General features: G+C 48.9%; 1 protein-coding gene across 1 annotated transcript in view; it reads right to left on the bottom strand.

Annotated features, from left to right (window-relative positions):
* LBR (lamin B receptor) overlaps positions 1-26,560 on the bottom strand; it is a 1,228,970-nt gene that overhangs the window by 1,153,360 nt on the left and 49,050 nt on the right. The gene's annotated exons all lie outside the window — the stretch shown is intronic.

The following is a 26,560-nucleotide window of genomic DNA, read 5'->3' on the forward strand; positions in this document are numbered from 1 at the left end:
TTGCCAATATCCATTGTGAACTGAATTCTATTGTTGCATTTACTGAGGTATTCCCAAAAGATGTTGAGCTCCTCCTCAGTGCCTCTCCAGATTCCAAAAATATCGTCGATATATCTATACCAACTTTTGAACTTGTCTTTCCACCTGGGTTCATTTAGGACATAGGTACACTCAAAAAAATACATGAAAATGTTTGCATAAGATGGTGCAACTGGTGACCCCATGGAGGTGCCTGAAGTCTGCAAAAAGAATGGTCCATTAAATCTGAAATAGTTATTAAAGAGAATAATGTTGATGAATTCAATTGCCAATGTTTTATGAATCTTGATTTCTTCATGTTTAATTAAGAACCATTCCAGTGCTCCACCTATCTAATTGTTTATTGTAAAAAAATGTGTTATGAATTTTAGTAATACAAAATAGAAAGTTATTGATCTGCTCTGCAGATACTAGACAGTGTGCAGGGGACGGGAGTTCCTAAATTTTTAGGAACAACCACCTCTTGTCCTGGGGAATGTGTTGTAACAAATATAGGCTGGCAAGATCCGTTAGATGCTACAATGCTACTTAGATGAAGACACTGGGACTTGAATATAGTGTTTAATAAAGCTTGTGGGGAATGTGTTGCAGCATATAAGTGCCGATAGGATCCGTTGAATTTAACTATTCCAATCAGATGAGTGGGAGCTCCAGGGAGACTATCCCTGAACCCCTTAGTTGTACACTTAGTTAGGTCACTGTTAGATCGGTGACGCCCCGAGGGGTCCTAGTCCTCAGTCACGAAACAAGAACAGACGCGGGTGGGCCTGCGATCCAGGGATGGAGCTGGGCATTTGTTGGGTCAGGGTAGGGTGGGGAGAGGGGAGGGGAAGTGTTGTGTGCAGTGGGGTAGAGTTGGCGAGAGGGTGGGGGGGGGGGGAGTTGTTGGGGTTGGGAGGGATAAGAGCCGGACTACGGGCCATCAGGGAAGACATAGGAAGTGAGAGTGGATGGGGAGTACATCGAGTAGATGGCATCGGGTAATCTCAGAGTGGCGACCTGGAATGTGCGGGGCCTCAATAGTTATCTAAAACGCAACAAAGTGATGATGTACCTAAAGAGGATGCGTATTGACATAGCCTTGCTACAGGACACCCATCTCACCAGGGAGAAGCTGGAGGTGGTCAGAAGAAAATGGAAAGGCAATGTCATAGGTGCCACATACTCGGCATATGCAAGAGGGGTAATCACATGGGTGGCACCGCACGTGCCGTTTCAGTTGCTCAACTAGACTATAGACCCAGAGGGCAGAATGGTGGTGATGGCGGGACTCCTGGAGAACAGGGAGGTGAATATCATAAATTTGTATGCCCCTAACCACGATACAGCGGCATATTTCAGGTCCCTATATAGTAAAATTAGCCCCCTGTTAGGTGGTGCAATGGTGTGGGGAGGGGATTTCAATTGCACCCTGAACCCCAGGATAGATAGGTCAGATGACAAATCAGGGAAGCCGGCGCCAGCAGCTAAAGCATTGCGGACACTGTTGATAGACCTAGGTCTTGAGGACGTATGGAGAAAGCTGCACCAATGGATAGGCAATATTCGCACTATGCAGCGCCACATGACCTGCATACGAGGCTGGATTATGTGTTTGCTGATGCTGAGATAGCAGGAGAAATGGTGGGGGCGGAATACAAGGCCCGGGTATTATCCGACCATTCGCCTTTGGTCGTAGAGTGGCGACATCAACCCCCCCGAGCGCGTATGCCGACATGGAGGCTCAGAACTGAGGCTCTACATGATGCGGGATTTCGAGAGGATCGGAGGGAGGCCATTGAGAAATACTTTGAGATCAACACGGGCAGTGTACGCTCTATGGAACAGTATGAGAGGCATTTAAGGTGGTGGTGGTGCGTGGAGTAGCTAGAGGCGCAGGATATCATACAAGGGCACACATTGCATTTGCAATGCATGGAGTGCATGAACCACAGGAGCAGACCATAGAGAGTGCTGAAGACTACTGCAGAAATTGTAAGGGCATATGTGGACACGAGCTGTGCAGGGTGCGCATCGAGCACAAGAGCAGTTAAGGTCTGCAATAACGGATTTGGACTATAAAAGCCCCACCAGAAGAGCAGCTGGTGGTGTTACTGCAATCAAGTTGTCTGATTTGGAAACCCATTTAACAAAGCCCATCTGCGTGGAAGCATATAGTTTAGTTGTTATTGCACCTATGCTTTCAACGTACGCCATAATCCGGATTGCAGAAATTCAGATATCGCCTGCACCATCTTCCTTTAGCATGAGGACAATTTGCCTCATTGCCGGTTTCTTAGCTGCTCTACTGACTAAGGACAACACTCTCTCCTGTGTGCAGTGCGTCAGCTTGGTCGACTCAGCCTGTACTGGATCTTCAGTTACCTGCCCAGCATTGTCGGATGCCTGCGTTTCCAGATATACTTTAACCACAACAAGTCGGTCCAGTTGATTTGTCGCCCTGAGGAAGGCAACTTTTGAACTCACCGCCTGGCAGGTGGCACCGTTGCCGAAACATGTGAATGTCCAGTCGGACACCAGCACGTAGGCAGACCTGCTATTGAATAGTGCATCAAAGAGGAATGTATTCGGCAAATACTGTGGGGTGCAAAGTGAAGATTGTAACAGGACTGATAGTTTAACTGCTTAAATGCTCACACTACGAATCCAGTCAACCTGCTGTTCCACTGACAATGGTCAACCTGCGGTGCCAAAAGCTACCATCTGCGCTTTTGAATATACATGATTGTATTGATGACCGTGCCCTACAACTGCAGCCCAAGACGCAGCAAAGTTCTAGTAGGGTACCATGAAACTGCCCCGATGAAGGTGGGAACATATAACCACCGAAACGCAAAAGGATAAGGGGGCCCGGCTTCCAGTCTCTATCTTTTCAAAAAAACATATGAACTTTGTCCACTCGTTTGGCGTATATTAACTAACCTGGAAGTTATCATGAAAATGTCCATGTCTCCTGCTCCCTCTACATGCGTAGGCAAACCCAGTGGGGGTTTCCCATAAAAAAGTCCTGGAAAAAAATGTTTAAAACAACTAGAAAATTCTAAACTGCTGATTTTCTCCATAATATGTATATATGGAACTGTGACCATATTATGGTTATATTTAATTTCTATTTTTTCTCTTCCTATTAGAGGTTATCCTCTACTGCTCTTCCCCCTTTTTAAGCACTGGGTTGTGGTTTTCCACGTTTCCACCTTTTACATTTCTCTTGTCTTCTGTCCTTTTCACACTATTTATGTGAAAATATGTGATTGAAAAATGATGAAAGAAAAGATTTTTTTGTATCTTTCTCCATATATGTTCATGATGTAATCGATTTTTTGAGTTACAATCCAATACTGAATATACTGTCTTTTTTGTTGATTGTTGTTTTATTATTCAGAGCACTAAAAAAGAATATATATAAAAATGTTATAATTCACACACTGAAATTGTTGTGGTAGATGTGGTTATTTTATATATGACCCATGCATGAATATGGTCCCAATGAGGGGTTACATTGGGTACAAGTAAACCCCAGTTAATGTCGAGTACTCCACCTACTTAGCACATTAGGCGAAGCGTTGAGTGCATTTTTCTTTTTGCAGCAATGTTTTTATGTTAGTTTGCGTGGAGTAGCTATATCAAAATCCAAAGGGCTCCAAGGGGGTATTGAACGGGAACTGCAGAAGACAGAAAGAGAGCTGGAGGGCCTTACACAGAGCGAGGGGCCCACCCGAGAGAACAGCGTCAAGATAAGGGACTTGCAGTTAGCCTGTGGCGAACTCTGGGATAGATTATGCAAATTAAACTATAAAAAATATACGGAGAGGCTACATGCAGGGGGGGTAAGCCAGGTAGATTATTGGCTTGGTTATACAAAAATGAAACCCCCCGCTCGGTGATTAGAGAGGTCAGGAACGAAGAAGGTCAAATCTGTAATACCCAGGAAGGGGTAAATGAAGAGTTCCTCAAGTATTACAGAATATTATATGAGGACACAGGAGAGGATGCGAGTCAAGAAATACTGGAAATAATTGAGAATATAGGGCTGCCTACCGCGCACAGATCTCGACGCCCCCATCACCTCGGACGAACTGGAGGCGGTGATTCAACACCTGCCTACATGTAAAGCGCCCGGGTCGGATGTGTTACCCAGCGAGCTTTATAAAACGTATAAACAGGAGCTACTCCAGCCGTTGCTGGCCATGTTCAATGAAGCCTATAAGCAGGGGGGAACTGCCGCTCCTAAAACCAGGCAAGCCGGATGTGGAATGTGGATCCTATAGGCCCTTGTCCATGCTCAATCAGGATAGCAAAATCCTTACGGCAGTACTAGCCAACAGGTTAACGAAGGTAATAGGTAAGTTGATACACCCAGATGAAACGGGTTACGTCCCCGGTAGAAATATCACAGACAACCACAGGAGGCTGGACCATATCATTGACCAAACCGAGGAAGACCCGGGCGAGCTGGCCATCGTGTCACTGGACGCGGTCAAAGCTTTTGATTCAGTGTGATGGCCGTGGTTGAAAGCGACCCTGAAAGGATACGGAATGGGACCAGGATATATCAGATGGGTTCAGATTTTATATAGCTCCCCGATTGCAAGAGTTAAAATGGGAACCACAATTTCAGATAAATGGCAAATCAGTAGAGGGACCAGACAGGGATGCCCCTGGTCACCCATGTTATACATCCTGGCATTAGAGCCACTGGCAATATGGGGAGGTGGGGATCCGTACTACAGGGGGCACACACCTGATGTCGCTGTACGCGGATGATATGCTTCTCCATTTGTGCTACCCGGAGGAGAACCTGCAATATGTGCTGGAGGTGATGACGCCACCCTCTCGGGCATATCGGTGAACCCCTGGAAGTCTAGCCTGTTCCCCTTGGGAAGGTACAAGAGCACCCCATTGGAGAGGCTGCCATTTTTGCAGATACCCTGGCAGACCGTGACATTTAGGTATCTGGGCATAAATATTTACCACAGGAGACAGAGCACAAACAGAACACAGAGAAAGCGATAGAGGGAGTTATGAATAGTATGGCGTTCTGGTCCAATTACCCCTAGCCATGATGGGGAGGGCAGCTCTGCTCAAAATGGTGGTTCTGCCCAGACTCTTGCATTTCTTTGTAAATATCCCGTACCTGATCCCCAGATGCTTTTTTGTGAGGCTTAATGGCATGTGCAGGGACTTCATATGGGGCAATTTTAGAAACAGGGTGGCCCTGTGGAAACTACAGAACACATGTGATAAAGGGGGCATAAACCTGCCGAATTTTGAACTGTACTACTGGCGGGACAGTTGTTGTACGTGGCTAGGTGGTTGTCTGCAGAAGACTCGGCAGAAGCTAGGCTTTTGCAAGGCGAATCAGCTCCATACTTCTTGAGAGAGACAGTGTGGCTGCATAAAATTAAAATGACGAGGAGGGGGAGACTATTGAAATTGGGCTGGGAAGTCTGGCGCAGGACATGGCGAACGATGGGTGACCCAGATCCGCTTTCTCATCAGGCCCCGCTTGCAGTGCTATGCGGGGACGACTCCCAATTGTTTGAAGTGGTCCGCAGATACAGGGAACCGGTGGGCTTAGCCACCCTCGGAGATATATGGCAGGATGGGGAGGCATTGGGATTCCAAGGGCTGCAGGAGGAGACAGGGGTGCATAGAGGCCAATACATCACTTATACCAGGCTCATGAAACGGGTGAGGGAGAGGTGGCCTGAGAAGGTGCTAACAGAAGAACCTGATGCCACCCTAGAAACGATGTATGATGTTTCAGAGGGTGGGCATGAAATATCCAGGATATATGAGCTCCTGAGAGCGAAGGCAGGGAAGGAGCTGCTTCAACTGAGGCATGACTGGGAGGAGGAGGTAGGAGAACCCATGACAGAGGGACAGAGCCCAAAAGGTACCATAAAAAGGTGTCCCGGAATGCGAGACTCCAGCAGATCCAGCTGTACGTCACCCATAGAGCTCATCTAACTCCCAGAAGGATAGCCAGGTTTGGAGGCGTGGCTACACAGAAATGCCCCAGGTGCGGGGAGGAGGAGGCAGGGTTGCTGCACATGCTCTCGGCCTGCCCTGAGGTGCACAGATTCTGGGAAGAAATAAAGATGAAAATGGCTGGTGGGGGGGTGGGGCTTGACATAGGGTCGGCCTGGGCATGTATGCTTGGGATTTTCCCCAGGCCACGTAATTCAAAGCATGTCAGTAAGATGAAGGACTTCGCCTATATCTTGGCTAAGCGCAGAATTGCAATGTGCTGCAAAGCAGCCCATAGGCCCAGAGTGGAGATGTGGTGGGCTGACCTCTTGAAATGGGCTGAAGCAGAAACCGTGGTATGGTTTGAAACTGTCACCAGGGGAGGAGAGGAGGAAGCGGGCCCTCTGATAGTCTGGAGGCAACTGGTGACCTCAATAGCAAACCCCCACCAAGCCAATCATGAAACAGTAGACAAAGATGAGTCTACAAATACTGGGATTCCCGAAAATGCTCATGCAGAAGACGCTGGTGAGATGGCTCGAGTTTGTGGGGTGGGAGGACGGAGAAAAACATTGTATAATGTGATGTTTTGACTTTGATTATGAACGTCCTAAAACTTGTAATGTTTGGTGTGTTGTTGGTTTAATAATAAAAATTGTTTAAAAAAAAAAATAATTATACGCACAGGCCCATTAACATTAGGGATATTGACCAACTTTTTTCATGCATATTACCTCTTGGCATCAAGTGGGAGGATTTGGAGAAGAAGGAAGTAGTGAATTTTAGAGGAGAAGCAGGGAAATTGCATGAGGGCATATTGGCCCAACTATTGGCAGTTATCAAAAGAATTGAGAAAATAGTGCCCCAGATACAAATGAACAGGGATAAATTAACGACCTTTAGACAGGACGAAAGCAAGTCGGTAGAAAAGTACTTTAGAAGAAAGAGTTTTTTTCCTCTTACAGTGGTATGGGTCTAGGTACCATAGAGGGCAAAACGCCTTTTCTTCACACTTTGTGGAAGGACTGCTTCCACACTTGAAAGATGGCATACGAATATATAAAACATATCCCATGCAGATTCCAGCTCAAATTGACTATGGCCAGATGATATGCGAATAGGCATGCAAAAGAAAAGGGTGAAAAGGAAAAAATATGAAAAGATTTAAAGACAAAAGTATTAATGCAGCAAGCATTTCCAGAACAAGGCAGAGGGAGTTGTATGTCACGAGGAAGAGGAATATTGAGAGGAATGTAGAGGGGAAGAAGATTAAGTTCTCCTCCAGCATACATAGGATTAATAGTGGATAATAAATGCCATTATTGCAAATGCCCAGATCTTTGGATTTCGGAATGTCTCACACATCCAGGAGGAAGGTCTATGGGACAAGGAATAACAAGAGGCAGTGAGAGTCAGTTTGATGGTAATAATGAGACAAAACCAGGGCCGAGACAGTCCAAGTATTTTGATCCGAGGCAGAGACAGCAGTATTGCCAGGGACTATTAGGAAGACCAGCCATATTCAGATTATGCAACATAGGGTTGCCCCTAAGAAGGGAAAGGAGGAGTACAAATACCTGTTGACCCCACAGGTCCATATGTGGAACTTTCCATTGCTGAAAAGAAGCAGAAGTTTCTTTTAGATATAGGAGCAAACAATACTTCTATTTCCCACACATTAGTGCCTTTAATATCCCTCTCTGGGAAGATTAAGACCTCTGTGGGATTTTCTAATAATCCAGTCCGTAGTTCAGTATCAGAGCCCATTCACTTTCAGATAGGGCCCATTTCCAGTATGGCTCAGTTTGTTCTAACTGATAAATGTGCTTTAAATCATTTGGGAATTGACTATTTGAAACGTTTGGATGCAAACATTTACTGTTCGCTGGATCGCGTCTACCTCACTTTTTCTGCTGAATCCTTAGCTAAAAGTTATGTTTCCAACACCAGCACTTAACCACCTGAACTTGCGAAAGTGGATAAAAGGGTACGGGCATCCGGTAAAAATGATGTATGATAAATGGAAGAAGATCCAATTCAAATTTCAAATTAATGTTAAGACCAATGCCATACTCCCAAGGACACCCCAATACAAATATCCCAGGAAGGCTCAATGGGGATAAGGGGAGCGATTAAAGACTTACTGGCTTCTCTGCAGGCAGCCGACGCGAGGTAAGAAAGCCCATCCGGGCCCTGCACACCTCTATTGGTGGCAACTAGGCCCCCAGACCCCCGGCGCATCCCTCTCCCACCCCGCACCCTCTTCCGGATTCCCGCTCCCCTCCCGCCTCCCAACCCGCCCATCCCCGCTCTGATTGGGCCGTGAGCCCTGGCCCAAAGGGTCTAGCGACCCTCCTCGCGCTGGCCCCTGCATTCACTGCAGGCAGCCGACGCGAGGTAAGAAAGCCCATCCGGGCCCTGCACACCTCTATTGGTGGCAACTAGGCCCCCAGACCCCCGGCGCATCCTTCTCCCACCCGCACCCTCTTCCGGATTCCCGCTCCCCTCCCGCCTCCCAACCCGCCCATCCCCGCTCTGATTGGGCCGTGAGCCCTGGCCCAAAGGGTCTAGCGACCCTCCTCGCGCCGGCCCCTGCATTCACTGCAGGCAGCCGACGCGAGGTAAGAAAGCCCATCCGGGCCCTGCACACCTCTATTGGTGGCAACTAGGCCCCCAGACCCCCGGCGCATCCCTCTCCCACCCCGCACCCTCTTCCGGATTCCCGCTCCCCTCCCGCCTCCCAACCCGCCCATCCCCGCTCTGATTGGGCCGTGAGCCCTGGCCCAAAGGGTCTAGCGACCCTCCTCGCGCCGGCCCCTGCATTCACTGCAGGCAGCCGACGCGAGGTAAGAAAGCCCATCCGGGCCCTGCACACCTCTATTGGTGGCAACTAGGCCCCCAGACCCCCGGCGCATCCCTCTCCCACCCCGCACCCTCTTCCGGATTCCCGCTCCCCTCCCGCCTCCCAACCCGCCCATCCCCGCTCTGATTGGGCCGTGAGCCCTGGCCCAAAGGGTCTAGCGACCCTCCTCGCGCCGGCCCCTGCATTCTCTGCAGGCAGCCGACGCGAGGTAAGAAAGCCCATCCGGGCCCTGCACACCTCTATTGGTGGCAACTAGGCCCCCAGACCCCCGGCGCATCCCTCTCCCACCCCGCACCCTCTTCCGGATTCCCGCTCCCCTCCCGCCTCCCAACCCGCCCATCCCCGCTCTGATTGGGCCGTGAACCTTTCATCACTGGTCCTCCCAGGGCAGCCCTCTGCCCGGCAGCCCCAGCGGCTAAGGGCCCCATGGCCAAGGGCGGCTCCAACAGAGGCGGCTCCAGGAAGTGTCAGCAGGTGTCCGCAGGGGACGCCAAGGAAGCCAACAACCAACAGACACCACCAAAACCGTGAGTGTGGTATGGGTAGGGGAGTAGAGCAATCACTCCACTCCAGAAAGCCCACGCCACTCTATCTTACCACCAAATAACATAGTTTGCCATAATGTTAGCATGTCCACTCTAGAACTGTGAAAGTTAGCATGTCCACTCCTAGACGGAATTGTGAAAGTTTGCATATCCACCCCTAGATGGAATTGTGAAAATTAGCATGTCCACTCCTAGACGGAATTGTGAAAGTTAGCATGTCCACTCCTAGACGGAATTGTGAAAGTTAGCATGTCCACTCCTAGACGGAATTGTGAAAGTTAGCATGTCCACTCCTAGACGGAATTGTGAAAGTTAGCATGTCCACTCCTAGACGGAATTGTGAAAGTTTACATGTCCACCCCTAGATGGAATTGTGAAAATTAGCATGTCCACTCTAGAACTGTGCAAGTTAGCATGTCCACTCCTAGACGGAATTTGTGAAAGTTAGCATGTCCACTCTAGAACTGTGAAAGTTAGCATGTCCACTCCTAGACGGAATTGTGAAAGTTAGCATGTCCACTCTAGAACTGTGAAAGTTAGCATGTCCACTCCTAGACGGAATTGTGAAAGTTGGCATGTCCACTCCTAGACGGAATTGTGAAAGTCAGCATGTCCACTCTAGAACTTTGAAAGTTAGCATGTCCACTCCTAGACGGAATTATGAAAGTTAGCCTGTCCACTCTAGAACTGTGCAAGTTAGCATGTCCACTCCTAGACGGAATTTGTGAAAGTTAGCATGTCCACTCTAGAACTGTGAAAGTTAGCATGTCCACTCCTAGACGGAATTGTGAAAGTTGGCATGTCCACTCCTAGATGGAATTGTGAAAGTCAGCATGTCCACTCTAGAACTTTGAAAGTTAGCATGTCCACTCCTAGACGGAATTATGAAAGTTAGCCTGTCCACTCTAGAACTGTGCAAGTTAGCATGTCCACTCCTAGACGGAATTTGTGAAAGTTAGCATGTCCACTCTAGAACTGTGAAAGTTAGCATGTCCACTCCTAGACGGAATTGTGAAAGTTGGCATGTCCACTCCTAGATGGAATTGTGAAAGTCAGCATGTCCACTCTAGAACTTTGAAAGTTAGCATGTCCACTCCTAGACGGAATTATGAAAGTTAGCCTATCCACTCTAGAACTGTGAAAGTTAGCATGTCCACTCCTAGACCGAATTGTGAAAGTTAGCATGTCCACTCCTAGACCGAATTGTGAAAGTTAGCATGTCCACTCTAGAACTGTGAAAGTTAGCATGTCCACTCCTAGACGGAATTGTGAAAGTTGGCATGTCCACTCCTAGATGGAATTATGAAAGTTAGCATGTCCACTCTAGAACTTTGAAAGTTAGCATGTCCACTCCTTGGCGGAATTGTAAAAGTTAGAATGTAAAAGTTGCATTTAGAAAGTGTGCCCTACAGCCTCTCCGTCAAGCTTAGAAATGTGCCCAATAGCCTCTCTGGTAATTTGAATTTAGATGTGTGCCCAAGATCCTCTGTGAAAGATGCATTTAGAAATGAGCCCAATAGCCACTCTATGAAAATTGCATTCAGTAGTGTGCCCAATAGACACTCTGGAAAGCCGCATTTAGAAATGAACCCAATAGACACTCTGGAAAGTTCCATTCGAAGTATGCCCAATAACCTCGCTGTGAATTTAGTAGTGTTCCCAATAACCACTCTGTGAAAGTTGCTTTCAGAAGTGTGCCCAACAACCCTCTGTGAAATTTAGAGGTGTACCCATTAGCCGCAATGAGTTACATTTAGAGCTGTGCCCAATAGCCTCCCTAGTAAATTGAATTTAGAAAGGTTCCTAATAGCCTCGCTGGAAAACTGAATTTGGAAGTATCCCCAATAGCCTCGCTGGAAAATGAAGTTAATAGTGCGCCCAGTAGCCTCTCTGTGGAAAATTGAATTTAGATATGGGCCCAATATCCTCTGTGAAAGCTGCATCTAGAAGTGTGCCCATTAGCCACACTGTGAAAGCTGCATTTAGAAGTGCTACCAATAGCATCCGTGAAAGTTGATTATAGAAGTGTATCCAATAGACACCCTGGAAAGTCTCAAGTAGAAGATTGCCCAATAACCTCTCTGGAAAATTGAACTTAGAAATGTAGCCCAGTAGACGCTCCGTGAAAATTTGCATTTAGAAGTGTACCCAATAGCCTCCGCGAGTGTTACACTTAGAAGTGTGCCTAGTAGCCTCGCTGTTAAACTGAATTTAGAAACGTTCCCAATAGCCTCTGTATGGAAAATTATACTTAGAAGTTCGCCCGGTAGCCTCTCTGTGAAAGTGATTTTAGAAGTTTGCACATTGAAAGAACATATAACCACTCTTACCAGACCCCACGCTTACTCTCTCCTTTACATCACCACTCAACTAGAACACAGAGATACTATGACACCATTCGGTATATCTGTTCCCATACGAACATCCACCGCTTACTCCACATCATTCTATGTAAACACTGCTGGTCTCACACCCCCAGCCAGGCGTTCTCCTCAGGCCTAACGCAGCCACATCCGTTCCGGATAAATCCTGCCAGAACGAACACATTCTCCTGATCTCTCAACCACCACACCTACCAATAAGAATCAGCTATTACTTTGTGTACCGCACGAGCTGCACACATATCCGGTGCACACACGCACCTTTTGACTCTCCCTACTCTCTCTACTGATCTGAACTTCGGTTCCCAAGGGCGTTCAACCTACCAGCGCCTTCAGACCATACCAATGGTATATAAGGCGCTATATAAGTGCAAAATAACAATAACAATAACAATAAAGCAGGGGTGCCCAAAATACAGCCTGCGGGCCAAATGCAGCCCTCCTTCCTATGATTTGCGGCCCGTCAAGGAGGTTTACTAATGTAATGAAATACGGCCCACTTCAAGCTGTTGGCTGCATTTCATTACAGAATTAAACAGTTTGCACGGACATGATAAAAGTCTGCACCTCTTTCAGAGGCTATTAACCTTGTCTGTACCTCCATTATAAATGTATGACACCCTCCTTTGCTTAGAACAGAAAGCAGTCTGAGGCGCCCTGGGGGGGGGGGGGCATACATTTTAATGGAGCTAAAGATAAGGTTAACAGCCGCCAATTATCACGAGACAGCAAGCCAGCAGTCAGCCCACCAAGTAGCAATGAATCCTTTGTAAACAAGTAGCTGGCGTTGAGGATCCAGTGTTGAAAGGCCTTACAAACAAACCTAATTTTGAAATAAAAAGGAATTTCTCTTAATTTAGATTTGTATTGTTTCCCTCGCTTTCCATCTTGTATTTTTTTCTTTTCTTATTTGCAAGAAATATTTACGCTTCTGTATTTTATTATCTAATGAAATGTCCATCGTAATGTGACCAGGGCAGAAATGCGTGCATAGCTAAATCAGCAAATATATGGCAAATAAATACATTCTGCTCATTTGAAAGCATTTTATTTATACACAATACAGAAATCGGTTTTGACCATGGTCCTGCAGATCTTGGGTAGACCAGTTGATTTGGACTTTTCTCAAGCATATTTTGGACAGTTTTATGAATTTGTTTTTGAAGATTTTGATTGCCCCTAGTAAAATAGAAAGCTTTGCATTGCTTCCAGTGCTAATACTCGCCCACCCAGCATCAAAGACATTTTTTGTAGGACCCACGTCCAAGTGCCAAGAGATACCTTAGCTGGTGCATGGTGTATGTAACTAACAGAGAACGGCATGCGAGTTCTTGACACATGACGGTACACATGACGGTACTTCCTGACTCGATGGTTCGAGTACAGGGGCGGATATGATCCCAAGGTCTACACATCAGCAAAAGGTATTGGCTTTGCCAATGGTTATTTTAAACTTGGAAAACGACAAGCTTTCTGAGCTGGGGCTAGGTGGGATTTGTGCATTGAGAGACAGATGTGCTCACATGCACTGTTAAGAGCCCAACACACAGATGTGCCTGCTGTCCGCAATAAAGCATGCTCATAAATAGCAAAAGCGAGGTTGAAAAAATGTAAATGCCGCCTTGATGAATGGCTTGCTGAGAGCGCTTTTTTGGGGTTCCTAAACCTCATTTGGGACCAATGGCAATGTATGCTGTTAACGAGGTCCTTTACAAAGAAGCCAATCTGCATTTAAACCGCCCCTTCCCATTTCCATTTCAACTGTTTTCCATTTACACCACCCCTTTCCATTTCCATTTACTTGCTCGCCTGCCGGTGCTACTCAAGTGCATTCTAGTTGGTGAAGCGAGCGGGACGGGGGTCCTGTTTTGTTTGCTGAGTGAGGAGGCATGGGCATCTCTTTTTGTTGAAGGAGTGGGGGAGCCATAGGGATGGCGTTTTGTTGGGGGAGACTGGGGGGTCATGGGATGACCTTTTATTGGGAAGGAGGGGTCCTTGGGAGTGTTTAGTTGGGCGGAGGGGGTTGTGGGGCATAGTGTTTGGTTGAGGGTGGGGTATTTGGGGGGTCCAGGGCCATTTGACTTGTCGGGTGGGGTTGGTTTTAGGGAGGTCAAGGGCCATGGCATTGGTGGTGTGAAAAGTGTGGGGACCAGGCCATGCCATTGGTGGGGCTTGGGACGGTATGGGGGACCAGGGCGATGCCATTAGTGGTGGGAGGGAATGGGGAGGGGCGGTTGGACTATGCCGTTTAGTGGGGGTTGGGAGGATATGAGGGGACAGAGCCCAGTCATTGGTGGGGGCTCAAGGGACATGGGATCTGCCATTTTAGAGCAGGACCATGGCCATGCAGATTGGTTGGGAGGAATAAGGGAAACCAGAGTCATGCCATTGATGCGGAATGGGGCGTGGGGGCAGGGCCATGTGTTGAATAATAAATAATAAAGTTACTCAGCGTAGTGACTACCTTACTCCTAGTTCATAGTCCCTTTTCCTCCATACTTGTGGGGACATTCCATCCTTCTGAACGCGACACAGAGCACTTTTGTCAAAAAGCATCAAAAATGAAAAATGTGGTTGTCCTCTTTTTACGTGGGGTACCGCTCCCGGCCGTAACCCCGCCCTCCTGAGCTCCGCCCTGCACATCGCCCTTCAATTCTTTTCTATCACTATTTCTGAGACCATTTAAGCAATAATAGAGGATAATTATTAGAGGGGACAGCGGGCGTATGGAGGGAAGGGGACTAGGAGTAAGGTAGTCACTACAGTGAGTAACTGTTATACTCCTACGTCCCGTCCCCTTTCCTCCATACTTGTGGGAGATTCCCAAGCACTCCTCACAGGTAATACGGGTGGATGGAAACTCATTACTGAAAAAGGTTTTTAAGAACAACCTGGCCGAATTGAGCATCGGCCCTGGAGCTCAGGTCCAAGCAGTAATGCTTACAAAAAACTGATGGGAAGCCCACGTAGCCGCCTTGGCAATGGTTTCCCAGGGAACATATTTTTGGAAGGCGACAGCAGCCGCTTTGAAACACACAAGATGGGCATGAATGCCCTTCGGAGGTTGAAGGCCCTGAAAGGTATACGCTTCTGAGATACCGCAGGCAATCCATCGGGAGATAGTAGCCTTTGAAGTAGGTTTCCCTTTCGAGTCTCCGAACGTAACAAAAAGCGGAGCTCAGTCGTTCTCTCCAGATAGAACTTCAGGGCACGTCTAACATCCAAATTGTATAATACTCTCTCGGTCTCTGAGGCCAGGTTCGGAAAAAAGACAGGTAGTGAGATAGATTGGTTCAAATGAAAATCAGTCACTACTTTAGGAAGGAAAGAAGGATGAGTGCGGAAGGTGAGAAACGGAAGTTCCAGAGACAAAGGTTGAAGCTCGCTGACTCGCATTGCCGAAGTCACTGCAAATCAGAAAAGCAACCTACCATGAAAGGTACTTTAGATCCTCTGTTGCCATGGGTTCAAATGGTCTATGGCATAAGGCGTTGAGGACCACATTTAAATCCCATTTTGGATGAGGATTGCGTATAGGTGCAAAAAGATGACAGACCTGTGAAATGGCTTTCAATTTCTGGGTTCGTCAAAGAAAAGGAACAGCCGTCAGTGGTCAAGAAGGCGGCAATACCCGACAAGTAAGATCTACAAGACAAGACATGAATGCCCGAGGCTGCTAGTTGAGATATGAACGAAAGAACAGCGTCAACCGTAGCGTGCCTGGGGTCGAGCGGCTGAGCTAAAACACCAGTAGCAAAACCGGAGCCACTTGCTCCTGTACTGAGACCTCGTAGAAGGTTTCCTGGCTGCTTGAATAATGCGCATATTGTCCTCCGACAAGTTAAACTGCGCTAAGGTTTTGAATTCAGGCACCAGGCCGCCAAGCTGAATGATAGTGGGGAGGGGTGCCACATCTGCTGATTGCACTGGTGAAGCAGTTTGGGAATCAACGGCAGTCCGATCGGAGGACAAATCGACAGATGCTGAAGTTCCGAGAACCAGAATCTGGCTGGCCACCAAGGAGCTATGAACAGGAGAGTGCAATTCAAGGTATTCCTGAGCTTACAAAGCGACTGATGAATCAGAGGAAGAGGTGGGAATACATAGGTCTTCATGTTGTGCAATGGAATTTCGAGAGCGGCTCCTAGGGAGGAGGCCCCGAGACCGCTCTTGGATGCATAAAGAGGTGGTTTCCTGTTTTTTGAGCTCGAAAACAGGCCCACTTCCGGAGTGCCCCACTGCTGAAAGATGGTGGAGAGGACCTCCATGCTCAGTTCCCACTCGTAGCTGGCTGCTGTTTGCCAGCTGAGTGAGTCTGCAGTCACTTTGAATTGACCCGAATGTGAACCGCCAGTAGCCAAATGCCATGCTGGATGGCCCATTCCCAAATCTGAATGGCAAGGTGCACAAGAGGTGGTGATTTGGTGCTACCCTGCTTGTTGATATAAAACACTGACACCGAGTTGTCAGTGCGGATGCGGGCCACCCTGACCATGATGGACGGTTGGAAAGCTTTCAGCGCCAGAAAAACAGCCAGGAGTTCCAAATAATTTATATGAAACTGCCTATCCTGTAGTGTCCATAGATCGAAAACCTGGAGATGATCCAGCGTCGCGCCCCACCACAGAAGGGACGAGTCTGTAGTAATCGTCACTTGTGGGCAGGGCTCCTTAAAGGAGGTCCCCACTATTAGATTGCTCGTCGAAGACCACCATAGAAGGTCCGCCATCATGCAGGATGGAACTGGGACATCTTGGAAACCGAGTCCGAAGCCTGACACCAAGAGCTCCGAAGAGCCAGCTGAGTATGCCTCATTTTGAGACGCGCAGGAAGAAGAGCAAGTACGCATGAGGCCCAAAATGCTCTGGAACCACCAAGCCATCATGTGCTCTGACTGGATGAAGAGCTGACACATGGCAAATAGATCCGCAATCCTGTCCGCCGTCAAATACACCCTGGAGTCAACCTTGTTCCATAGGAAACCCAGCAAATCAGGTCTTGGGAGACCATCAGTTCACGACAGCCCAAGATGGAACAGGAGCTGGAGGAGAGACTGGAGATTGAACGAAGCCGCAGAGGACAAGGGCTGCGTAGGAGCCAGCCGTCCAAATACGAATATACATGAACACTCTGTAGCCGAAGGAAAGCTGCGATGACCAACATCTTCGTAAAGACACGCTGTGCCGAGCTGAGACCAAACGGGAGTAGACAAACTGGAAACGCTCCCCTCCCAGGGAGAACCGCAGATATTTTCGATGCAGCCTCCAGATCAGGATGTGCATATACGCGTCCTGAAGGTCCACTACACTGAGCCAGTTGCCCCTCCGAAGAGAGGACTTGATTTGGCAGGGCGTGATCATCTTGAATTTCTTTTGAGGAAGATAACAGATGAACTGGGAAAGGTTGAAGATGGTGCGCAGGCCAGCCTGGTTGGGTTTGGGCACCGTGAACAGACGAGAGTAGAAGCCCTCCCCTTGCTCCCCGAGGGGAACAGGTTCCACTGCCCGGAGGTCCAAAAGCTTCGGAAGCTCGGTTCTGAGGGAGGGTGTTCCGATCTGTTGGAAGGGAGGATTGAAGGGTGGAGTGCAGGGTGGGGGGCAGGGGAATGCGAAAGCCCGCCCGAGCGATGGACAAAACCCACCTGTCTTCGGTGATGGTCTGCCACGCCTCCAGAAGAGACGAGATTCGTCCTCCCACCAGAGTCTTGTGCGACTGACAAAAAATATAATTTAGCAGATTTGTCGGCAGGGAGACACTTGCCCCTGGAGAGGAGGTTGATGGCTGAGAGAAAAACCGACCATGTTGTTTTTTGACGGGTGCCTGCCAACCGGATGTTCAGTTCTCTGCACCCGGCAGTCCCGAAACCCCCTGAAGCCATAGAAGGGTGGAGACTGAGACCCTGACCGCTGTGTATAAGGGGCCTTAGCTGGGACCTTCGCCAGGACCGACAAAGATTTGGCAGTTTGTGTGCTCGTCTTGGTTAAGTTCCTCATCCGTAGAAGAGTGAAACAATTCCTTGCCGTCGAAGGGAAGGTCCAGAAATGTATCTTGCACCTCCTTCGAATACTTCATCTCATGGAGCCATGCCTGGCGGGAGGTATCAATTCCCACCAGAAGGTCTCGAGCTGAGGTATCTACATGGTGAGCCGCAGCTTCTAGCAGATCTTGTGCCAACACCCTGGCGTCTGACAAATCGGCTTTGAAGTCGTCTAGCCTATCTGCAGGAATACACTCCTGGAAATCAGCCAACTCCTTCCACAGCTTCATATTAGCTGCAGCTGAATTGGTAAAGACTTTCTTGCCCAAGGAGTCCAGAATCTGGCCCTCCCTGGATAGAATCTGAGCCGCAGCCATCGAGGTTGCAGAGGCCGGCTTGGATTGAAGTGTGGCCACAGCTACCACCGTCGAGGAAGGTAACGGACAAGACGCCAAGACTATCTCCTCAGAGGTGTGAAGCCTACAAAAGGAGTCAATTCTCTTATCGATAGGTAGCCCGGTGTGAGGCTTATCCCAGACCTCACGGGCCTCAGCCAAAACGTCCTTCTGGAGGAACAGGCCAGTGCGCTCTTGGGGTGGCAAGGTGAACGCTCCCGAAAGCAACCCCTCTTGCGGAGCGGGGGTCTCAGGTACTGAAATATCTAGGAGAGCTATCATATCCAGGACCCGGTCATGGAATGCTCTGACAGGGTGCGGCTGCTCATCGCTATCCTGATCCGTATAGATCAATGGAGCAGGTGGAAGCAAAACAGTATGAAGCAGCAGCATCCGAGCACGCCAGTCATAAGAAAGGCGTAACAGATTTTTACATTCACCCTGAGGTAGAAAGCCCCAAAATTAAGGATCCCAGCACCAGTCACCGAGAACGTAGGTGTAAGGGAAGAATCCAAAATGGCCGCCGTGGACCATGAGGTTTGGGCTGCCATTTTGGTCGATGCCTGAAGAGAACTGCGTTACATGCGCAGATGAGGCAACCGTCTCCTCAGTTTGGTCAGGGGACTTAAGTAACACCTTAGCCTTAACACAAGGATACTCGGCAGAGCCGTTACTGGGTGGGGTCTCAGATGTTTACTGGACATCATGGAGGTGGCCACGAAATTAGGAACCTCGGCAGAGTTGGTAACAGAGGCCTCACGGTCTATAACCACCCTCATTGCCCCCCTCGACAGAACCGGTATCACCATGACCTTGAGCGCAGGAATGCCGAGGGAACCACCTCACAGACAAGACCTTCACAGCAGGCCTCTCGGTTTTGTCGGTACAGACCTTAGCCTCAAAAAGAGGAACCTCTGGTTTCCTCCCGGTCTGTGTAGCTCCCTCGTGAGGGGCCTCAAGCCGTGGCTTGGTACAGAAAGCTCCAGACGAGGAGGCCTCATGGCGTACCCCGGTGTCTGTGTGGAAAGCTCCAGAAACAGAGACCTCGGATCGAAACCCAGTGACCAAAGCAGCAGATTTACTGGTCTGAAAATTAGCACCCGACAAGTGAACCTCAGAACGTGGTCCGGTCTTGGCAGGTTCGCTGTGGGAACCCTCGGAGAGAACTCCGGTACGCCTGTTAGGTCTACGAGGCACCTCAGGGGAACCCCTGGTGGTAGAGCTGCTCAAGCCCCTTCTGGACCTAGAAGACCCCTGGAAGGAGTCCCCTGGCCGGGGTGCCCTAAAAAGTAAGGAACTTACCGGGCGTCTCTTCTTTTTGTCGATTAAAAGCTGAAGATTAGGTGGAGGAACACGTTGAAAGACTTCCTCCCACCCAAAAAAGCATGTTTCAGCATTCCAATACATGAGGACAGCCAGTACCTTTTTGTGCTCAGCATAGACGGTCGCTCATACATTTTGTAGAGCACCCAAGGATACACAGAGAGCCCAAGTATTTACAGCCAGGCCTTAAAAAACACAATTGGACACTTTTACCACATCTCCAGGCACTTTGCTATTGCAGTACGTTGATAACCTACTTATAGCGACAGATATCAAGAAAGGGTGTGTGGAGTGTACCATGAGCCTGCTAGAGTTTTTAGCTCCCTTGGGACACAAGGCTTCCCGAAATAAGCAACAATTTTGTAAGCAGCAGGTCACTTAGCTAGGTCATTTACTTACAAATGATACTTAACATGCCAGTACCCAACACAGCAGGAGGTTATAGGATTTGTGGGGAGGGATTCATTATGTATACAATGGATTCCAAACTTTTGTTAGCTAAGCCCTTACTGGAACTACCAAACGCTACTCCTGGACCTCTCCCCTGAACTCCGTTTCATCATTAAAGCTTTGAGGCACTCAAATCCGCACTATGAAACGCTCCTGCATTAGGAACACCAGACTATACTAAACCCTTTTTTGTTTGTGCATGCACTAAAAGGGTGTGCTATGTCAGTCCGCACTCAACCACAAGGGGAGAAAAATTGGCCATGTGCCTATTTTCCAACCACCCTAGACCCAGTGGCTAAAGGGTTACCAAATTGCCTAAAGGGTGTAGCAGCTGCTGCCCTTTCTGTGAAACAAGTAGAAGCCATAGTATTGGGTCCTTCTTTAACCGTTGTTCCCCATGCAATAGATATTCTCCTGAACAAAACACAAATGCAACATTTAACTAATGCACGGCTCAGTAGGTAGGAGTTGGTCCGGTTTGTACCCAGTATTACTTTGCAAAGATGTAAAACTCTGAACCCTGCCACCTTGTTGCCCCTCCCTTCTGATGACCTTGATGTCTTGTATGATTGTATACTAATAACAGACAAGGAGACGAAGGGACTGGTTGATTTGACTGATATCCGTTAGAAAAGCCAGATTACATTTTATAGGTTAATGGCTCTTGTTTCAAACTACCCAACGGCTCGTCCACTGCAGTTTATGCCTTAAAAACAGTTGTGGAAACCTGTAAAATACCTCAGCATTCAGCACAAGCGGCTGAAATGATAGCACTAACAATTCTGGACTTGCAATAAACATATGAACTGTTAGCCAGTATGCATCTCGGGTTGCCCATAATTTTGGGAGGCTCTGGATGGAACGTAGCTTTCCTACCTCCCATGGCACCAAAATTCAACATGGCGAACTTATTTTTAAAAAAAATGCTCAATTCACTGATCTTGCCAAGCCATGTTGCTATTATAAAATGCAGCGTACATAAGAAAATACTGACCACGTGGGCAAAGACAATGCGTTTGCGAACGCAATTGCGAAGACAGCTGCCAAACCCCCTTACTCTCTCAGGTTTCCTGTCCATGCACATCAGACCATCCCCCTTTTGAGAATACACTTGACAATATTGCCAGTATTCAAGCAGATACTACCCGTCAGGATTTGAAGCAATGGGAGATTGATGCAGTTTTTGAGAACGGGTGTTGGGTGGACAGGGGAAACAAGGGGATATGGATGTTGCTAGGGCTCCAGATAAGGTGCGTACCAGGCCATTTTACGCATGAAAATCTTGCAAATACGACAGCTTTATTATTTTCCTGTGTACATTTACACGCAGGTTTAGAGCAGAGGGCAGTGCCAAGGTCAGGTTACTTGACAGAAACCAGAAGGCTTCTTTTGATTTTTAGCTACATGGATGTAACTGCAAGCCACCTCTTAAACAGAAGGTATTACTCCGAAGCCTTTCAAAAAAGGAAACTGCACAGTGATAAAAGGAATTGTTTCTTTCCATTCAGCTTCAGAAGCACTGCGCATGTTTTCCTAGAATTTTAGGATTGTATAATTAATAAGATAGAAAACTAAGTTGCAATTGATAATACATTTTTTTGTAACAAATGATGCTTTTCTTTCTCCAGTGAAATCAAACCAGTATTGTACAATTGTATTTTTCAGTTCTGGTGCTGTGTGCATAATCATGCGGAGGAAGATCCTTTTTACACTGATAATTTAATGTACACTCTAATTTTAAGAGCAGTGTGCAAAATGATGACTATGCACAGTCGAGTTTACATCCATTCAACCTTGCAGTCAATGGGGTACTAGAAATGGCCAGTGACAGCATAATCTTTGCTCAATGGTGAGAGATTATCATTGCACCAATCACTGGTGTTCTAGCCTCTCAAATATTTAAAGACTACAATTAAAACATACAAAACCCGACTCTCCAGGAAGTGCAAGCGCTGTTCAAAAACAAACAAATGAAAGTTACATTGGTAATTGAAATAGAAACTCAGCAAAACCTGTCCGTGTGATAATCCAGATAGGTATTTAACTTCATGTGGTGCTTCATAAACGATTTGTCCAACATCTAGGTACTGTGATTATTATACCTAAGTCGATACTCAGTTAATCGACCTCTGAAGGATGTTAGCCAATAATATCTGTAGGTTTCAGGTTTGAATCCAGGCAAGTCCAACTCAGCCTTTCATCCTTTCGAGGTCGATAAAGGAGTACAGACTTTGGTTTGGTGATTTTTGTGACAAATATGTTCTATGTACAGTGCTTTGCCAAAAGCACTATATAAATAACCATTTGAACATTAGATTAGATATAGAATTTAGCATGGAACCCTTGCCTCTCTGCACTGTTGCATTATAACATTGGCATACCATTAGGTAGTAATAGCTCCAGGAAAGGAGTACATTCATTAAACATCAAAAGACAATTCTGCTATCAAACCTCAAAAAACACAATACAATTCATGTTTGCTTTACTATGTAATTGGCTAGGTTTTTGCGATTTCAACATTTAAATATATACAGGAGAGATCAAATGGCCAGACCTTAGAGAAATAATGAAAGGTGTATTCTGTCACAATGCAGAAAGCTGCTGTACGGTAATGATTTCCATACAGTTTGTGCATGCGTCGCTGGATGTCAGATACATTTTACTCTCTTGCAAAGGAGAACAGTCATTTTTACTCTTAAAAATCACATTTACTCTTATGTTGAGCAGCCGCCAAGATGGCTTCCTAGCTCTAGAGCTTCGGCCACTGCCGATACACAGCCGTTGACATCTGCGGGCAGCCTTCCCTAAGTGCCTATATTTTTGTCCCCCTGCCTTGCGGACTACTGGAGCATCCTGCTGACAAAATTTGGGAGCAAATAGATCCTCGGGAACTGACGAACGGCCTGCGCGGCTCACACCACTGCGTGGCGCTCTCTCGAGGCTGCCGAGCTATGCCAAGGCGAGAACTCCGCCTCTGCCGGCGCCGGCCCGCTGTTGGGGCATGAACTAACTGCCGGTCTGCTTCCCCTCTTTTGGCCGCCGGGCCTGGCCCCCTCGAGACCTACTTGTGGGTGCGGTGCGCGGCCTGTGCTCCGGCTGGGACGCCGCGGGCCGGGCCGCCCCCGCTCTGCCGGCGACCGCTACCTGGGCTGCGTGCATACTGCTACTGGATCTCCTGGAGGAGCCACATCCGGGCTGCACCCGGAGACGCCTGGGACCGCCGGAGGCCCTGGCTGTCCTGCATCCTCTCGGCCCTGCCGCTGCCTGTGCGGCGCATCATCTGGCCTCCCAGCGGAGCGGCCTCATTGGGGAGGCGGGGCGTGCCATCTGTCATCCGCGATCGGTGCCCTGGGGCCCTGAAGATCTCTCGTGGACCCGGCGGCAGTCCGTGACACAGATGAGGAGCTGAGGGGAGCACTACATACTTGTCTCCGCTGCCCCCTCCCCCCTGGCGGCCGCAGGCTGTTCCTTTGCGGGGACTGATCCCTGTGACTGTTAACCCAGCAACCCCCACGGGCTCACTGAATCTGCCTGCTGTGACCGTACATGTAAGCATCACCATTCGGCTCTGTTCCAGCTGGCTCATATCTCCTCCCCTGACATTGTAGCCACGGGCCCCAGGCTCCAAGGAAACAAGCCTCCGCTCTCCTGTGTCCGCTCCTTGGCTGGTCATCCAATAGGGGTGCGGCCCTGACCCAGAGGAGCCAGACCACGGCGCCTTCCTCCCGCCACTGCACTCACCCTCCATTTCTACATTCTGGCATCGGCGCTACCCTGGGACGCCTTCATCTCACCGGACAGGGTCCCAGGCTGCGGCTCCCTGCACAACCCATTAGACTACGTACTCTTGCTCTCCGCCCTACTCACTGCGGAGGACCTGTGGCTTGCCCGTGATCTGGCCGTACTCAGCCTGACGGCACCATTCCAGCGCCATACTCTTGCCTGCCCCATGCCTGCGGCCCTGCCGCCCCTGTCTTAAATCTGTCTACGCTACCGTGGATCGGCGTTCTGCTGCACCGGGCCATTTTTTTTCCTCAACTGAGAGGTTCGGGGGTGGGGGGCATACCCACCCCTCACCACGCGGTCTCCTAGGGCAAACAAGTGTACGAGACCCTGCCCTGAGCGCTGCACACTCGGGTGTCATACTTCAGGATGCCCAACAGATCCAAGTCCGCCAATAAAACAGGGGCCATGGATAAATTCGCCAAGGCCACCCCGAGGCCCGACTCCGCACACACATCAAGCGACAAAGTCGATGACACGGCTCCTGCCGAAACACCTGCCACAGATCTTCCGATGATGGAGTCAATGGCTAGACTCTTCGCTGCCTTCCACAAAAAGTTCGACGACATCAACGCCAACGTGGCGTCACTTAGAGCCAAACTAGATCAGCAAGGATCAAGAATTACGGAGGCTGAAAACAGGATTGGGACCAACGAGGACAGTATAGCCACACTCCAGGGTACTGTGTCCACTCTGGTCACGGACATGAAGGCGGTTAGGGCCAAATGTGATGATCTCGAATCCAGATCATGTAGAAATATACGCATTATCGGCGTCCCTGAGAATGCTCTGAAAGGCCGACTAGAACTGGCGGTGGAAGACCTCCTGAAAGATCTGTTGGGCAACCCCGACATGTCCCCCTTCTTCACCATTGAAAGGGCCCACAGGGCGTTGTCACCGCGACCCAAACCTGAAGACTTTCCGAGGCCCATCATTGCAGCAAGAACGCCGCCAATTTCTCAGAGTGAAGAAGCTCCTCAGAGAGAGGAACATCCCCTATGCCATACTATTCCCTGCACGCTTGAAGTTCACGTTCAACAACAAACTGTACTTTTTTACGGTCCCGTCCAAGGCTGTGAAATTTATAGGAGCGCACATACCCCCGCAGCCTCCTGTTGTCGACCTCATGGGCAATGACTGAATTCTATGCTCGACCTGAACCACCTAAATGTTAAGTCTACTTAGGGGCGTGGCTTGAGCAGCCATGGAGTAGGACGTGCTTCCTGGCAGCTCCGAAGAATCAGACAATGATTTTTTTGAAAACTACCTTTAAAATTGCTTAATTGGGCCTAAGTCTGGTTGTATATGCAGGGGAATGTGTGCTCTCTAACTGAGTCTGTAGTCAGGTGGGTGCATAATAAGAAAGGGTGGCCTGCAGGACACGAGGGGACACCTTGATATAAGGGAGGGCACTACCCAATTTGAGTAAAGGCTCAACAGGCGCAAGCTAAGTAGGGGCTGTATGAAGATCGAGTGAACCGCGGGTGGAATTCAAGAAGATTGACCCGAGGAAGACGGCTGCTGCTGGACACTTTGTTGCACAAAATGGCCGACTACAAAGGAATCGAAACCATAGCGCCCGGAGCAGCACACTATAACTGGCAGAAAATATGAAGGCGAAGCAAAGCGGAGCTCCCGTGGCGGCAATCTGAGCAGCTACATTGTGTCACGCCGGCCGTGAAGCGGACCACATCGAGAGCGCGCCGACCTTGAAGTTGAGAGCCCGGGGACAGTGGAGATGGCGGGGGGAGCATACGCGTAGCGTTGGGACGCTCTTCACTCGCAGCGAGAGCTCTGCGAGCGGAGTACATTTATGTGGATTGAGAGTCCGGGTCATGGAGCCAGCGCGGGGTGCGCGTTTTGGTGATATCCTGCGCGGCCCCGCTGCAATTAACGGGCCGCGCTGAGATGGATGCACGTAGTGCTTGCCCGGCATTGTTCAGCAAGCGGTGGATCGATTGAGAGGCGGTGGACGGTGTGCAACGGCTGCACATGACGTATCACAACGGCCGAGGAGGGAGAACAAGAACACCCGATAGAGACGGCAATCGGGACATACACGGGGCAAACACTACACTGGCCCTATTAGAACTGCGTGGAGTTGCAGACACAGCGGTGGGTTGCCGGTTGCAGTTGCCCTCTGAGTAGCCAAGGAATAAAAGGTGGACACCTTACATGTATGGAGACCTCAGATGAGTGAGGTCACAAAGAAGGATTAACTGAGTCTGTAGTCAGGTGGGTGCATAATAAGAAAGGGTGGCCTGCAGGACACGAGGGGACACCTTGATATAAGGGAGGGCACTACCCAATTTGAGTAAAGGCTCAACAGGCGCAAGCTAAGTAGGGGCTCACTCAAGATAATTGCCTTACGGGTGGCACATCGGCGCCGAGCTGACACTGAGAAGCATACCTGACACACCCAAGCTTGGGCAATTTGGAGAGCATGAGGGAGGCCACAAGATGGCGACGAGAGGGGTTGTGAGCAAGAATAAGAACAAGCAGGCCACAATCGACATTTTTGCCAAAACTCAGCAATCTCCCGCGGTCAGCACGCCCAAAGACCTTACAACAGCGGCGGAGGGTACTGCAGCGCCTGAAAACCGTCATATATTGGCGGCCATCACGGAGCTTAAAAACTCATGGGGGATAGCAATGTCAGATCTGCGCACTTCTCTGGAGGCCAAAATAGACGCAGTGGGCATAGAAGTCACCCTGCTGAGGCAAGATGTCAGGGGGCGGGCGGAACGAACGAGCAGTCTAAAAACTGCAGTGAAGACAACACGGAAACCAGCACCGACAACGCAAAAGAGATCCACACCCTTAAACAACAAGTT

This window comes from Ambystoma mexicanum, chromosome 4q, assembly GCF_040938575.1.
Source record: "Ambystoma mexicanum isolate Mex_15411 chromosome 4q, UKY_AmexF1_1, whole genome shotgun sequence".
Classification (NCBI taxonomy): Eukaryota; Metazoa; Chordata; class Amphibia; order Caudata; family Ambystomatidae; genus Ambystoma; species Ambystoma mexicanum.